Below are 16151 nucleotides of genomic sequence, written 5' to 3'. Positions count from 1 at the left end.
AAATTAACTTCATAATCCTAGCATAAACAACACTCAATCTTGTTAAGTGCATAGGTGGTTTATATAAGTGCAATGCGGGGAAGAGGGTTGGACATGTAGCATAAATAATAGTCAATGAAAGGGAAATGGGGTTACACTAGCAGAAAAACCGAAATACAAAGATGTGGGAAAAGTGTGGAGTGGGGAAGAGAGCCAGACATGTAGGGTAAACAAGGCACATGTGGTTTATGTAAAGTGCAATGTGGGGAGAAGGGTGGACATGTAGCATAAACCACACTCAATCTTGTTAAGTGCACATGTGGTTTATGTAAAGTACAATGCACGAAAGAGGGTTGGACATATAGCATCAATGAAAGGGACATGGGTTTACATTAGAAGGGAGATCGAAATGCAAGACATGCAAAAAAATAATTTTTTAATCTTGTTAAGTGCACATGTGGTTTATGTAAAGTGCAATGCAAAGAAGAGGGTTGGACATGTAGCATAAACAACACTTAATGAAAGGGACATGGGGCTACATTGGAAGGAAGATCGAAATTCAAAGACATGGGAAAAGTGTGGAGTGAGCACTTTACAGTCTTGGGATGAATGCTATGTGTACTATGCAAGAGTGAGTGGTTTGTGTTGGTAACATGACATTTATTTCATCACTTTCAAAAAGTAGTTCCCTAGCCTGTTCATAGGCACTTTGGGGTATCCTTTGATATCATGTGGTCTTGGGTAAGGAAAGAGAGTGCTAAATGCAGTATGGTTCTTCCTCATCCTCTTCTACTATTTGGAATCTTAGATTATTATTCAATTGGGATAAGTCTCTCCAAAGTTGGGACTCAAAATTTTGAGGATAAAAAGGCCACTATGAGGCTTCCTATGTCCACAAATGGTATCATCTGTACTCATTCAGAGGTGGGCTAGGAATCACTATCATCAATCATGTAAGGGATCATGTAAGGGATGTGCACTGAGCCTTCCCTATAGGAGGTGGTGCCTCTAAAGGGGGACAAAATGAAGTCATCAACCACCTTTCAGAAAATATTATGATGACACATTGAAGACCAACATGTGCTTCCCACATTGAGTCCCATTTCACTCCATCTAGAAATAATGCAAGGTCTAGTTGAATTGGTTTGAGGGCCAAAGGCTCTCCAATTAGCTCTTTTTTGTGGCCTTTTTAGAATGGTTATAGGTTTGGTTAAGGATTTTGGTAAAAGCGTTGAGGTTCTCTAATAGGTACTATGATTGGCTCTAGAATAGAGTATGGGATACACTCACATGGGGTTAGTGGATTGTACTCAACCACTTGCCCAAGGATAGACTCTAGTTTAGCATGCGCCTTCCTCATGGGCTTGTTTCAATTGCTCCTTCTCCAACACAGTGTTAGGGTACTCTTTCAACTTATTGGGAAGGTTTGCCTAGTTAATAGGTTTCTTCTCTTTAAGAAGAGGTGGTTTAAGTGGGAGATCACTTGCTATTTTCGTAAGAGAGGCAACTTTGGGGATCTTGTCCGAACCACTTCCAATGGTCACAACATCATCAGCCTTGACAACTGATTGCACGTTAATGCTTTTGTATATTATTTGATGTCTTCTTTCTTTTTGACCTCTATTTCCAATCCTTTAACCCTTTCAAGGGCTAATTTAGTCTTTGGGTCTTGCACCTCAAACTTTTTAGGCTCTTGCTTCAAAGTTGAACCTTAAGCTTTCTCGATATTAGTACCCTTGGATGTTCCCTTGGTACTGCCCTTGCCTTGCCTTAGAGCCTTGTGTGGCATTGAGGGGGTTTGCATTAATAAGTCTTCCTTGTACACTTTAGGCTCAACAAAGTGGCTGATGCTTTTGCCACCATCACTGGGGTGATTGTTACTGTGTTAGGGCACAATCCTTGTAAGCATGATCAAATATGCACTTGTAGCATGTGTGACCATAAGAATGACAATGGGGTTCGGCACGGGATTGAGAGTGCTTGGAGCACTTGGGGGACTTGGTGCGAGATCCTTGTGGGAGAACACTTTACAATATGGTGTGGGCCTTCACATTGGAAGCATTACTTACAAACCATATTGTTGAGGTCCGTCGCTCGTTGTTGCACCATGGCATGTCTATGGCTGGGGCCTACTCTAGAACCCATAAGAAACATACTACTCGTATGGGGTCTTGTTGCCCATAAGAAACATACTACTCGTATGGGGTCTTGTTGCCCATAAGACTCATAGTTATCTTTTCTTGGATTTATAACTCTGTAGTATAGGTAGAGTCACTAGTGTGGTCCTTGGAGAAGTGGGTTGAGGTGGTAATATCAGAGGTGGGTATGGTAGTAACTATAAAGGCCCATGTCACATCCTTGTAGACTCACGTATGTGCTATTGTGAACTCACGTTTGATTTTTGTAGGACAATGGGCTCATATGAGCCCACATTTTTGTAGGACTTGTAGAATCATGTCTGCTCTACTATGGGCTCACATTTGATTTTTGTAGGATAATGGACTCACACCCTTATTTTTACTAGACTATCGGCTCACATCCCCCACCCTAAGAGGTAGTTTGACATGGTTTTTGTGATTTTTCAAGATTTCTTGGACTTGTATAGGGGTGATTAAGGTTCCTAATCCTAATTAATGGTATTTATGCAAGTTTTTTATTATTTGAGTTTATAAATGTGCTCTAATGCTACCAATTTCATAATGCATGAACACAAATCAGAACTTCCTCACTCTAATCCACATTAATTGGAGCTTGTAGCTTATGTTTCATAGTGCATTACACTCCTAATCATAATTGCTAAGCTATTTCTTAGCTTGATAGAACAAAATAATAACCTTTTGGGCTTCAAAAAATCATGCAATTGACCAAGGAAATAATTGTTTTCTCTTTCTAAAGTATGCAAATAGAATGATCTAATGCAAACATATCCAAGGCTCCAAAACCATATGTTTTTCAAAGTGTGGTCTCCTAGTCAACATTGGGCAATATTGGGTAATCCTAACTAAGCCCTAAGACCCCAAGCAATGGAACCAAATATATACAAGACAATAGCTTACCTTGCTTAAACAAGTGACGTTTTGTCTTACCTTAGAGTCACAAATGCAACTTTGCAATGTGGGTTTACTAGCTCGTCCCCATCATGTCCTCACTCCATTGTTACACCAAAATGCCTGAATAGCCATGCCTCAATAGCCATGGGAGTGAAGGTAGAGATTTGCTTGCCTAGATGGAGGCAAAGTGGAGATAGCTTTCACGGGTAGTTTATTCTCATCAGAGGTGGGTAGAGAAGAAGCTCATGGGAGGGAGAAGCCTACAAGCAATCCTATCTAAGCCTACAAGAAATCTTATCTAAGCGAGCAAACCATCAAGCTATGCATAGATCATGAGAAACCAAGCAAGTAACATCGTAGAGAAGATGGAGAGCTCACAAGTGTTCTAATGCAAGGGAATGAATAGCCAACTACTTTTACCAAGTATGTAGATCCAATCATAAAATTCCCAAAAAACCTCACATCATTGGCATTAATCAAGGTATTAGTGAAAGCCATTTTCTATTAATTGTGCAAAAAATACCCTGACTTCTTGTAGAGCACCGTCGAAGGGGTACATCAAGGGGCTTTCTCAAGATGAAGCTTTTGCAATCTGTAGCAAGTCCTTAATGTTAGGGTTGAACCCTCAATGGTCCAAAAATACTAGGATTCACTGATTAGTAGAGGCAATTAACTATTTGTCGTGCAAAAGAAGAGGTCAACTTGGAGTGTAAAATTAAAGCACGAAATGATGGGGCTTTTATAAACTAAGCATAAACCAAGTAATAGCATTTTCCACTAATGATTTTTAAACTCATACACATAAGATTAACAATTCTTAATCAAGGCTAATCTCAACTTTACCAAAAACAATATTGTTTAAGTGCCCAAGCCTGAATCAGCTATTGTAGACCTCCAATCAAAAATCCAGTGAGAACCCTCAGGTGCTTGATGAATTAGGCTGAAATGTCATGAGTTAATTCATTCAATTGATGAGGCTAGGGGATGCACCTATGAGCTGTGGAGAGGCTCCAAAAAGTTGCTTGGTCAATGGTTGGGTGTGGGAAGAGAAATCAATGCTTAAATGGTTGTGGGTAGTGAAGGAGATGAGAAATGGTGAAAAAGTAGTTAATCACTAATCATAATTAGTTTAAATCATAATCTAAAGCTAATCAGGTTGAAGGAGAGTGGATATGGGCTCTGATACCATGTTGGCTTTCATCATGATGATGAAAGTCATAGTGAAGGCAACATTAAGCTAAGCAAAAAAGGGTTAATGGGGTTAAGGTTAATGGCAACATAATGACATCATAATGATGCGAACGACAATGAGAGTGTTATACTCTTCTATTAGATGTGAGCCTCTTATAGAGGCTGGAGTACAAGTGATTAGGGCATGACTAACCCTTAAGCAAAACTCCAAGAAACCCTTGAGATGAGCACCCATTGCCTAGATTTGAGTGAAAGTGAGATCCTCCTCCACTTGAGCTAGGCACCTAGAATATGTTGATTTAGATCCATCTTTGAACATAGTCTACCAAATGTATGATGGCTATTAGACCTATGAACCATATGCCTTTATTCCCAATGTCACATGTATGATATTTTTGTGCATTATTTCAGCACTTGTCCTAACCCTTGAATTGGAGATGTCGATCATGAAAAGAGAGAGAGAGAGAGAGAGTAGATTCATTAAAAATAAATTAAAATAAATAACCCCACCCCTCTCCCACGCCAAGTGGCGAGCTTGAGCTCGAGCTCAAGAGTGAGAGAGAGACTAGTTTCATTAAAATAAATAACCCCACCCCTCTCGTGTCCCAAGTGGTGAGCTTGAGCTTGAGAGAGAGAGAGAGAGAGAGAGAGAGTAGTTTCATTAAATTTTTTTTTTTCAAAAAATACTGCCACCCCTCCCAAGATGGCGAGCTCGCCACCACCACTTAATATTAAAGAGAGAGAGAGAGAGAGACACCCCAATATAATGGCTCGAGAATCCCCTAGATCAAAGGGCTAATGTCAAAACCCACCATCGTCGATGGCAAGGCTAATTATGTATCCACCTAGGTTGAATGGATGTCCCAAGTGCCACCGATACATATACATACATGCATAGCCACATGTACTGATGAGTGAGAAGGAAGTCTCATGCAATGGTCCAATAAGGTAACAGTCCAAATGACCACCTTGATCAAAAGGAAGTCCATAAAGATCTCCATCTGATAAAAGATCACCATGGTCTTCCAAAGTGATATCACTAGCATATGCATCGTCCCATAGATACCAACTACGGACCATACCCATAGGCATCATCAACAAAGCATATAGCATCATCCACATCTTGATCTTGGTAGTCTTGAATATTTATATCTTTAATCTTACTAACCTCATATGCATCTTGACTTTCATCTTCATGGCTACCCTCTTCATTGAAATAGTCCTCTTCATATGCCTCACTATCAATGCCACTCTCCTCAACAAGAGAACCATGCATTTTCTCTTCTTGTATCTCATTGTTACACACATCCAAATTTTTCAACCAATGTATTTATAACCCCCATTGTGTATAAAGAGACCTCCTTGTAATCCACGTCATGTCTCCATCCCTTGAAGTCTCCCCACACAAGAAGAGTTACCTCTTATAGCAGCCTTGGACTGAAATGAACATCCCTTGAAGTCTCCCCACACAAGAAGAGTTACCTCTTATAGCAGCCTCGGATTGAAATGAACATCCACCATTAGGTGATGGGACTTCCATATCAAATGAAATTTTCTCATCATAAACAAGGTCCTCCTCATGTGTACCTCCATCCCAATGGGCTCATACAATGTATTATCAATGGATGGTCCACTTCTTATCCAAGTAAGGCTTATATAATGCATTGTCATAGAGTTTCACTTCATCAACATGGTCTTCAACACATGTTTCATCATCATCCACATCAATGCACGAATTCCTGCTTCTAGCACTATCATCAAATTCCAAGACATCCTCCATAAAGTCAGCACAAAAATGATCCACTAGTGTAGAGGTGTAATCCGAACTCAAGATGGAATCCAAATCTTTACATTGATGCATGTATGGTTTCTTCTCATCTTGTTGTCGAGAAATTACAGTAAGTGTCTTATCCACTTCAACTCTCATAATGTGCTCATAAAGCCCCACATAATTACAATCCATGTATTGACCAAATGTGAGAGTGAATGCATATCCCATTTTTCTCTTTGTAAAGCCACCATCATCCAAAATTGAATGTATAATAGCCTTTGCATCCCCACTCAAATCAAGAGGTAAACCAAGAGATGGCATAAACAATTCATATACATTTATTCTCCCTATTGTTAGCCAAGGAAATAACCCACCATGATAATCTTATAACCTTAGCTTAGGGGTAGTTTAGGAATAGGATTCTAACAATCATATATGTCGTTTAATTCTTAATGCTAATAATTGTATACTCACTCACAAGAACTCATTGTAATCGTGGTGGATGAATCGATATTTAAGAAGAAGAAGAGCTTTAAGTCTACTTGTTTTTGCATTGTTTGTGCAATGTTATCTTCGTCTACATTATGTATTAATCAATTGTCTGTTGTTTAATTATGCCATAATGTGTAACATTAAATCTTTTATTACTATGTTAGTTTATCTACCAACACTTTTGGCGATCCTATTACGACGACTGCTTCCATGCACATGCTCTGGTTTTATCATCTAAGCATTATGTATGTGATGCGCATGAACTTGGCATGGGTGGATTCTCTTCCCTCACCGATTAAGTGGTAGATCATTCGCTATTTGTTAAGTCCTCCCTCCTTACATCTTTGCATGTTGATTTATTTTCTCTATATGAAGAGGCATCACCTAGTCCGTACACTGCTATTTTTCTCACCTATTTGTGGCATATTGTTGATCGTGGGTCTTTTTCCTTAGGTCTTTTATAACTTCTTCCATTTTCAAATTCAAGCCTTTTTTGGCACTTCTCGGGGGTTATCTAGTCATGTTTCCAATCCATGTTCAATCCAATGTGAAAAATATTCTTTTGCTAGAAGCTGAGCATGGCAATGACTGGTATTAGCCACTTGCCAGTTTCACAGGATTATCCGTCGATACCGGGAATGGCGTTATGATGCTCGTCTGAAGCATCATTAAACGAGCTGCAGTGGATCATCAAGGGAAGGAAGTTGCCCCGACGAACGATGATATCTCTATTGCGCATAGGAAGATGATGGCGCCAACGTCAGGCTTCCAGAAGAAAATATCAACAAATCACTCAAACGATTGCCAGCACATGGAAGATTTCAATGTTTCGCCAGTGGTAACCTCCCGTGCGGCTCAAAATTTACTAATCACCAAATTGCTGCTTGCCGGTGTAGGTGCAAAATTTCCCTCGACATGTCTTACTATTGCTCTAGCTCGAGCAGGTTCGAGAATATTTTCAAGTCCACTTGGCCTTGTCTGTGCAACCTTGTCTCCACAGCTTTATGTCATGGCTCAACGTGTGTCTGAGAAGGTTTGAGGGACAAATGGTAGACAACCATAGTATGTTCTATTTTTAAAATCCCAATTAGGTCTAGTAGTTGGGGTGTAAATAAGTCTTATTTAAATCTAGTCAGGTCTGATTGGGTCTTGTTTAATCCATAGTATGTTCCATTTTTTAAAGCCCAGTTAGGTCTAGTTGGGGTGTAAATAAGTCTTATTTGGATCTAATTAGTCTGATTAGGTCTTGTTTAATCCAATTGGGTCAAATTTAGATAAAATTAGACTTAAGCTAGCTCTAATTTTAGCCTAATTGGGTTCGCTTTGTCTAGCTAAGCCTGATGGCATCTTAATTGCATAAAATTAAGAGTAGTTGGTTCCATTCAAGATTAAATTTAACCTAGCTAGATTCAATCGAGTATATTTAGGTTTCAACTTTTTCTTAGTTTACACTAGATAGACTAATCACCCAAAAAAAAAGTATATGGTCAAAAAAACAGAGCCATCTACATTGGGTTATATTAGGTTTGTTTTATAAGAACACCACCTTGCTCATCTTAAACTGGGCTTAGATGGTTCTAAATTTACTCATAATTAGGCCCAATTAGGATGGATTTTTTTTCTATGGGAGAATTGTACTTAAAAGTCTCCTCAATATGAGAAAAGAATAAATATCGCCTCATATCTTTGTGATCTTAAGAATAAGATTCTTTGTTCTTCTCATAGATTTGTGATCTTAGAACAATATGTTTTTGCATTCTTTAGTCTATTTTATTGTAGAAGGATAATTGGAATATATCTTCTTCTAAATTTGATGTAATAATCTTGTTGTATAAGAATGGTCACTTTACTCATGAGATTTCTTGAGATATCCTCTTCTAAATTTTAGATATTATTCTAAATTTGAGGTAATGTAACAAAGCTATTTTTCACTAGCATATAAACACATTGGGGTTGAGCCACATAGGCTTTAGACATGGGCTAGTGTGGAAACATTTTAAGGTAAAGTGGATATATAAGTCATTTGGTAGATAGCTATTGTACTTTTTGACCATTTTGACATATACATTGTTACCTTTCTTGGATCTTATGGCCCGATTTTTCATGGTTGTGTCATGACAGACTTCCCATGTCGGGTGCTACTCCCTATGATGAGTGGATCTATGTTGGTACTCTCTTCATGAGTGTAATCTCCATCTCTATCCTTAGGTCCCTTCGTTGCATTAGTATTAGAGCCCTTGGCTTTGATCTTTGTATTTTGATTAAATAGTAATTAAGACTTAATCATTTTTATTAAGTTTTACATTGATTTTCAAGATTTTCATTATCTTGATTTATGTGGACCAGCATTGAGATTGAATCTATGGTAATCACCATTCTTAGAAATCCTATTCTCTAAGTTTACTGCATAGTTTCTTGATTATGGTGATGGACTAGGCGATGAGTTCAAGGAGGACTAATCTTTCCAAAGCCCTTTACTAATACATGATGTATCATCATATAGAACCACAATGTTGATCCCGCCGAGCTTACCTTCATTGAAAAGTAAAATATATCACTGCTTATTATTTTAACATACAAATAACAAATATTTGGCACAAAATGCAAATGTCCCAACTATCTTCAAGTATTGTCAATGCCCACTAAATATACAACCAAGAGAGCTGCTAGTAGATCAAAGAAGTGCACGAGAAATGTCAAAGTATAGAGTGTAAATATATTACTAGCAAGAATGCAAAAATTGATGACAATGATGATGATGATGCTATGGAAACTGTTGCAAATATCCCAACTATCTTCAAGTATTGTCAATGCTCACTAAATGCAACCAAGATAACTGCTAGTAGATCAAAGAAGTGCATGAAAAATGGCAAAGTATAGAGTGTAGATATATTACTAGTAGCAAGAATGCAAAAATTGATGACAATGATGATGATGCTATGGAAACTGTTGATGATGAGCTCGAACATACGATGTCAAAGACAATGATGGCGCTTTTTACACATAAATGCTAATGTTGTGTAGAAAACCCAAAATTGAACAAAGACAGTTCGAATTAATACTTCATTGGGTATCAGCAAAACATTGCATCATGTGAATGAGCCCTTAAACATGCTTGAAACATGAAAAACATTTGTTTATGTAGTTAACATCACACTATATGGTATACCTTCTCCACCTAAGAGGATAGCTTAATCCGAGATAATCAAAAGAGTAACTTGAGGAGAAGAAGATAAGGGGTTGAGAGACAAAAGAACCTGCTTTGATACCGATTGCTGCAGTAGAGATGAAGGTAACAACACACATAAATGCAGTAAGCAAGGAGAAGATAGAGAGAAGTAAACATTAAACTAATGAGAATGAGAACTTGCATTGATACCAATTGTTAGAGTAGAGACAAAGTAACAACACACACATAGATGCAATAAGGAGAAGATAGAGAATGTACACATTGAGCACATAGGCTTTGGGCATGGGCTAGTGTGGACACATTTTAGGGTAAGTGGCTATATAAGTCACTTAGTAGATAGCTATTGTATTTTTGAGCATTTTGGTATATACATTGTTACATTTCTTGGAGCTTATGGCCCAAGTTTTCATGGTTGTGTCATGGTAGACTTCCACTGTGTAGGTGCTGCTCCCTCTGATGAGTGGATCTATGGTGGTACTCCCTTCATGAGTGCAATCTTCATCTCTATCCTTAGATGCCTTCATTGCAGGTAAGAATGATGGTCACACAAGATTTCTTGAGATTGTGAGTGTGATCTTGAGGAATATTGTACCCTAGGGGGTTCACAAAAAAAAGAATATGATATCACATATAGTGCCTATTTTTAATTAGGCTATTTATAGTTTCACATTGTAGGAGGTGTCCTATTTAGTAGTTGCCAATGTATTTGAAAGAATGTATACATACAAAAAAAAATTATATATATTTTCAAAAACCATGTACATGGATCTATTCTTTGGTAATATTTGCACATATGTGATATGGGGATTTTCTTAAGAATGAAGGCCCCAAGTATTTAGTTTGATTGTAATTACTAAGATGGACAAAGTTTTATTTGAAATAATGTAACACCTAAACTTTAATAAGGTATAGTCAATTTTCTCTCTATTTGATGACGATAATGAGTCTATTAGCCTTTCCATTTGACCTTGGGGGTCATACAACTCCTTGGTTCACATTCAAACAGGAGGATGCATTGTTAGCTTCATCATATTGACATTGTTAGCTTCGTCCTCATCATATTGACATTGTTAGCTTCGTCCTCATCAACATTGCACTACATTCATTTCCATTCGATCCAAGAGGGGTCATACACCCTTGATGACAACATTGACATTTAGCTTTTAGATGTGGATTTTGGCTTTGTATATAGCCTATTATATGTGTTTATTATGCACGACCACCCTTCTATTTCAAGGAGGAAATCATTGTAGAAGGGGATGGTTTTTTGTAATAAAGCTATTTTGCACTAGCACATATACATATTGGGATTGAGGCACATAGGCTTTGGGCATGGGTTGGTGTGGACACATTTTAGGGTAAGTGGCTATGTAAGTCACTTGGTAGACAACTAGTGTACTTTTTGAGCATTTTGACATATACATTATTACATTTCTTGGAGCTTATGGCCTAAGTTTTCATGGCTATGTTATGGCAAACTTCCCATGTCTAGGTGTTATTCCCTATGATGACTGGATCTATGGGGCTACTCCCTTCAAGAGTGCAATCTTCATCTCTATCCCTAGATTCCTTCATTGCAAGAAGAATAATGGTCATTTATGAGATTTCTTGAGATTGTGACTGTGATCTTGAGGAACATTGTACCTTAGGTGGTTTACAAAAAAAAAGTGTATAATATCACATAAGATGCCTATTTTTAATTAGGTTATTTTAGTTTCACATTTATAGGAGGTGTTCTATTTTAGTAGTTGCCAATGTATTTGAAAGAATGTATACATACAAAAAATGTTATGTGACTTTTCAGAAACTATGTATACAGATTAGTACTATTTGCATGTAGATGATGTGGGGATTTTCTTAAGAGTGAAGGCCCTAAGTATTATACTTTGATTGTTATTACTTAGATGGACAAACTTTTATTTGAAATAATGTAACACTTAAACTTTGATAAGGTAAAGTAGATCTTCTCTCTATTTGCTTTTGATGACGATATGATGCACCCAAAGATGAATGTCCCGATTGCAAAGAAAATAGGATCGTGTTAACAATTATGGAAGACAAAGGAGCACATCTCATGGTCGACATCGTGCAAGAAAAAATGTGAATCAATGCCCTTGTCCATTGTAGCACCACTTGAAAAATCAAAGGCATGAATCCACTACATCAATGTATATGGGCACAATCCAGACTATACACTATATCCTCATGTGGAAATCCCTCTAAGTGTGTATAATCCTCCAAGGCAAAAGCATGATCAACAGGATCATCATAAGCATCATCGTACTGAAGATTGACAATGTATCCACACATGAGAGATAAGTGGAATCATCCACAAAGTAACTAATCCTATAATCTCTAGGGTCACTGAAGTAATCCTCATAGGTAGGGTCTATCTCCCATCAATACTAGATCTAAGAAAATGTCTAATTCAAATTAAAACTCTCTAGATCCATACATATAATCATGTGTCTCCTATGAGATCTCACCTCAGTAAAGTCATCACTACTCTCATGCTCAATGCTTGACTCTCAAATATATGCACTATATCCACATAAATGCTGCTAGGTAAACTATGAGAACTAGGAGTAGTGGTAGCATGAATGTCCACAAGTGAAAGCCCTAGAAGAATAGCATGATATATCTAACGCAAGAAACTCAGGCATATGCTCATGTATCTTGTGACTCCACGTGTGAAGTATCACTAACCTCATGTGTGTTAATGGATGCATCACAATTAAATGCTAACCCACACGATTATCTAATTCCAAACTATGATCCTTAGGAAGGTATCTCGTGACTCCACACACAAAGTATCACTACCCTCGTGTGTGCTAATGTATGCATCACAATTGAATGCTAACCCATGAGATCATCTAATGCCAAACTATGATCCCTAGGAAGATAGGCAGGCCTAGGTGTATCAATACTCATAATGCTCAATGCTATCCCTATCCTCGAGATCATGCCCACATGATCTAGCTCACACACATCACTATTACATACATCATCATGTGTATATATGTCCATGTCATCATGTGCACATGTGTGTGATACATTAATATCATTATATGTGTGTGTGTGCGCGCGATACATCATCATGTGTATGAGTATACAATACATCATCATTGTTATCTAGATCTGTGTCAATGTAATCTACACCATTAGGAACATAATCATGGTGGCTCAAGAGTGTAGGACAATCGTACAAGTCATCAAAAGGAGACTCGTCCCATGCAAACAATGCCAAACCATCTATGTCAAGGTAACTAAGCAATGAGTTGATGTCACCATGTGTGGACCATCTAGACCATTTGGCATATACATCATTATCATTAGAATAATGCCTCAAATGACTAGGCAACAAAGTTGCAAACTCAAACATCCCAACAATGGCATAAGTATGCTACCTCGTCATAGTATAAAGTCAATAAATGAAGGTATAGAGGTCTAAGCCTCGAAGTACCAAAAGTATGTGTGAGCTCAAAAAAAGATATGTGAATCATGGCACAGAATGGCAATTCGAGATATTCATCATAGAGCCATGAAGTCAATGCATGAGCAACACTCCTAAGATCAAGGTCTGAGATGGTAATATAGTGATGTCGATGACGATGACAATGTGTAGTGTGTTGGTCATAAGAAGAATAAATGTAATAAGAATGACCCATAGTGTGCGAACACCACCCAACATACTTAAAACGTGTAAAAAACACCTCACCAATCACAAAGCATGTGAAGCAAGTCTATAAAAGCTCCCAAGGTGTGCCGTCAATGTGCTAGGCATGTGAAAATCCTAGCTACAAATAATACGAGGCATGTGAAAAAGGCTCATAGCAAAAACACGAGACATGTGAACAAGCCTTATAACAAAAACACAAGCCATGTGAACACCCTCTACAATCTCAACATGTGTGAGAAAACGTCAATGCTCAAAACACGTGAACAAGGCTCTCAGTACACCCAAGGCATCATGGGGTCAACCACTATGATACACCCCTCACGAGAACACCCCACACAAAACACTTCAAGTGTGTGAATACCAAAATATGGAAAAGGAAAGAGGAGGGTGTGAAAGGATCAAAATGTCTAGAGTAAAGAAGGGTGTAAAATGGACACTAGTTAGGGTTGTAGTGTGTAAACGGGATTTTTTTTCCACTTCTTCTTCCTCGTTGCAACTCACATGGGTGCCACTCCTCCTTCTCTCCCTCGTGCTATTGTTGACAACTTTCCCCTCTTGCTATGCTCTCTGTGCTGAGGCTTGAAGAAGGCGATGAGACGTTCTCTTTTGTTGTTTTGTTTTTTTCTTGTTTAAACTCCATGTTGTTTTTTTCTTATTTAAACTGTGCTTGAACCTTCAAGAGGTAGTGATCACTAAATATTTCATTTTTTTGATGCTAACGCTAATGCTTTCTCCTCATAAAATTTGTTGGTGTCGATGCCAACACTTGTGATCATAGTATTATATTTTTTTGATGCTGCTTTGAATGGTTGCGACATGCACAACTTCTTCTCCTCCTTAGTCAGACTAGGTAGCTTAGCCGTTGGCCTACTTATTATGCAAGCTGTTAAAACTGCCAAGAAGGCTTGGGATGCACTTGTTGTGATTTACTAAGTGCATAACGAGTGGCCTACTTATTGCCTAAATAGTTAAAGTCTAAGCATATAAATAAGGGATATTTATTGCCCAAATAGTTAAAGTCTAAGCATATAAATAAGGGATATTTAATGGATGAGTCTTCACAAGAATTAAAGATGTCACGGAATAGCTTTACATGTACTGATGAGACCTATCTAGATGGTTCATTGGTGTATATTGTTGTCACAACTTTACCAGGTCTAGATCACAGTTTTGCATCTACACTTTGGCTCATGAGATAATGGGTAACCCCAATGCCCTAGAGTTTTAATGAGTTGGTTGAAGTGCTTTGATAAAGAAGAGCAATCTTGGTAAAATTGAACTAGTATATGTATGTGGGAGATTTGCTACTAGTTAAAAAGGTAAAGGTAACACATTTTCTCCAAGTAGCTATAACCCAAAGGCAAAATTAGCCCATACTTCTAGCAAGGATGCTAAGAAGGGGATGATAAAAAGCCTAAGAAGAAAGGAAAATGTAAATACTATCAAAGGCTTTGTCTTCATGAAGTTTCAACCCCCATGCTTTTATGCACAAAACAATAAAATGTATACTCACATGTTATCTTTAATACACTCCTACCTTTGTACAGCGCCGAATAGCCATATGTGGAGTAAATCAATTCTCAAATCATCCCATACTAGCTGAAAATCAACTTGAATTTTAGCCCACATATGAGGAAAGAGCATCCAAGAGTATGCCAAAATGGCTAGTGCATATATTACAAGATAGCAAATTAGCTACTCCTTTACCTAGTAGGGCACAAGTAAGTTCTCATCATGCATCTTATTCTCTTGATGGTGACCAAACTTTGTAAGAGTAGTGAGGGTGAGCTTACCAGTATATGCAATTATGAGGAACATGTTTCCTTTAAGGGAGCACAAAAAAATGATCATGGATGTAGGCCATGCAAGATGAGTATGACTCAATCCTTAAAAATGACACTTGGTATTTAGCAAATTTCCTTATGGTGAAAAGACCATTAGTATGAAGTGGGTTTATAAGCTTAAGGATAAAGTTGATGGTAACATTAACCACTACAAGGCAAGGCTTGTTTTGTAAAGGGTTATGCTCATGATGAGAAGGGAGGAGAACTCTGCACCCATGTCTCGTATGACTACGATCAGGTGTATTATTACATTGGTAGGCATGTCATGGTTGGAATGTACATCGGTTGAATATCAAGACTGCATTCTTGAATGGTGATTTTCATGAGGAGGTTTATGTATCTCAACCTCATGGTTTTGTTGAAGGGATAGGAGTCTAAAGTATATAAGTTGAGAAAAGCTTTACATGACCTTAAGTAGGCTCCAAGAGCATGGTATGGGAAGATAAACATATACTTGGTTTGCAAATCATTTTTGCAAGAAGTCCCACTAAGAGTACCCTCTCTATAAAGAGGAGTAAAGATTGGTTTTTAATCATTGTTTTATACATTGACATGATACTCATGTCCTAATGAGGAGAAGATCTTAAGGTTGGTTACATTTATCATTTAAGATAACAAATTTGGGCTGGTCACATTATTGGTTTTTAATCATTGTTTTATACATTGACATGATACCTAGGTCCTAATAATGAGGAGAAGATCTTAACCTTTAAGGCTGATTACATTTATCATTTAAGATAACAAATTTGGGTATATAGTCTATGTAGCATATGGTGGTATTATTTGTGATGTTATAATTAAAGTAAATACATAGGTTTCTTACACAGTTTAGCCTTGAAGATTATAAGCCTATTGCTACACTAGTAGAAATAGGTGCTAGTCTAAGTCTCCAAGATGTAGGTGAACCATTTAATGCATCACTTTATAAGTAGGTAGTTGGGTGCCTCATCTATTT

Source organism: Cibotium barometz, chromosome 46 (genome assembly GCF_041138505.1).
Source record: "Cibotium barometz isolate CiBa-2024 chromosome 46, ASM4113850v1, whole genome shotgun sequence".
NCBI lineage: Eukaryota > Viridiplantae > Streptophyta > Polypodiopsida > Cyatheales > Cibotiaceae > Cibotium > Cibotium barometz.
Note: the sequence above shows the minus strand (reverse complement) of the source record.